A 1,759-nucleotide genomic window follows, 5' to 3' on the forward strand; every position below is an offset into this window, starting at 1 on the left:
CTGAGCCGATATGGCATTCAGAGTATCAACTTCAAGAACTCCTTTCTTCTGAGGGATCCCATGGTTTACAGGATTCCTCTCAGAGGTGTACATGAATTGGTTATTTGCAACAATCTCAATGAGTTCTCTTTCTTCTGTAGGTGTTTTCTTCAAGTGGAGTGATCCGCCTGCATAGCTGCCCAATGAAATTTTGGACATCTGAGACAAACCATCATAGAACACGCATATAATATACCATTCTGAGAGCATATCAGGAGGACATCTCCTGATTTGTTGCTTATATTTTTCCCAAGCTTCATAGAGGGATTCACCTTCTCTTTGTCTGAAGGTTTAAACTTCCACTCTAATTTTGCTCAACCTTTGAGGGGGAAAGAACTTAGCTAGGAAAGTATTAACCAGCTTTTCCCAAGAGTCTATGCTCTCTTTTGGTTGAGAATCCAACTACAACTTAGCTCTGTCTCTTACAACAAAGGGAAAGAGCATAAGTTTGTAGACCTCAGGATTTACTCCATTGGTCTTAACAGTATCACAGATCTACAAGAATTTAGCTCAGAACTGATGTGGATCTTCCAGTGGAAGACTATGGAACTTGCAATTCTGCTGCAGAAGAGAGACTAACTGAGGTTTAGCTCAAAATTGTTAGCTCCAATGGCAGGTATAGAGATGCTTCTGCCAGAAAAGTCAGAGGTAAGCATGGTGAAGTCACCAAGAACCTTTCTTACCTCTCCTTCAGGTTCGGCCATGTCCTCAATTTCTTGTTCAAAATTTTTTGAAAGGTTTCTTCCGGAGTGTTATGCTTTAGCCTGTTGTAAGCTCCTCTTTAAATTCCTTTCAGGTTCATGATCAAGACTAAAGAGAGGTTCTTTATCCCTGTTCTTAGTCATAAACAAGAAAAGAAGAAAAGAAAGAAAGGAAGCTTCTATGTCTGATTTGAGTATAGAAAGCTCCTAGTGAGATGTGAAGAAAGAATAGAAATATAGAAAAGTGAAGATGGAAGAAGAGAGAGGAGAAGAGTTAGAATAAATAGAAGTAAATAGGAGAAGAATTAGAAATAGAAAAGATTAATAAGAATTAAAATATTTTTGTTTTTGTTTTATTTATTTATTAAATTCAAAAAATAAGGTTAATTAATTAAAAATAATTAAAATTAGTTAATAAATTTCAAAAATAGAGGAGAGAGAAGGAAAAGAGGATTTTTGAAAATTAGGAGAGAGAAGAAGTAGTTAGGAAGTTTTGAAAAACAAGAAAGAGAAAACAAGTAACTAATTAAGAAAATTTAAAAACAAGATAAGATAAAAGATTAGAAAAGATTTGAATTTAAAATTTGAAATTAGGAAAGATAAGAAAAGATAAGATGAGAAGTTAAAAAGATTTGAAAAAGATTTAATTTTAAAATTTGAGATTAGAAAAGATTTGAAAAAGATTCAAAAGAAAGATAAGATTTGAAATTTGATTTTGAAAAAGATTTGATTTTAAAATTTGAAATTTGAATTTGAAATTTGAATTTTGGAAATTGAATTTTGAAATTTGAAATTTGAGTTTTAAAATTTGAATTTGAAAATTTGGATTTTAAATTTTGAATTTTGAAATAAGATAAGATTTTGAAAAAGATGTGATTTTTGATTTTGAAAAGATTTGATTTTTGAAAATTGTAAACTAAGATAAGATAAGATAAAATTTAAAATTAAAATCTGAATTTTTATTTAAAATTTTTGAAAATAACTTGTAAATAAAGATAGAAAATATATTTTTTTATTTT

General features: G+C 30.0%; 1 non-coding gene across 1 annotated transcript; it reads left to right on the forward strand.

The window, feature by feature from the left end:
• The first annotated feature begins 244 nt into the window (after positions 1–244).
• LOC112781482 (small nucleolar RNA R71) lies at positions 245–351 on the forward strand. Its single transcript, XR_003192258.1, has one exon. It is a non-coding gene; the product is annotated as a small nucleolar RNA R71 (small nucleolar RNA).
• The last annotated feature ends 1,408 nt before the right edge of the window (positions 352–1,759 follow it).

This window comes from Arachis hypogaea, chromosome 19 (assembly GCF_003086295.3).
Source record: "Arachis hypogaea cultivar Tifrunner chromosome 19, arahy.Tifrunner.gnm2.J5K5, whole genome shotgun sequence".
Classification (NCBI taxonomy): domain Eukaryota; kingdom Viridiplantae; phylum Streptophyta; class Magnoliopsida; order Fabales; family Fabaceae; genus Arachis; species Arachis hypogaea.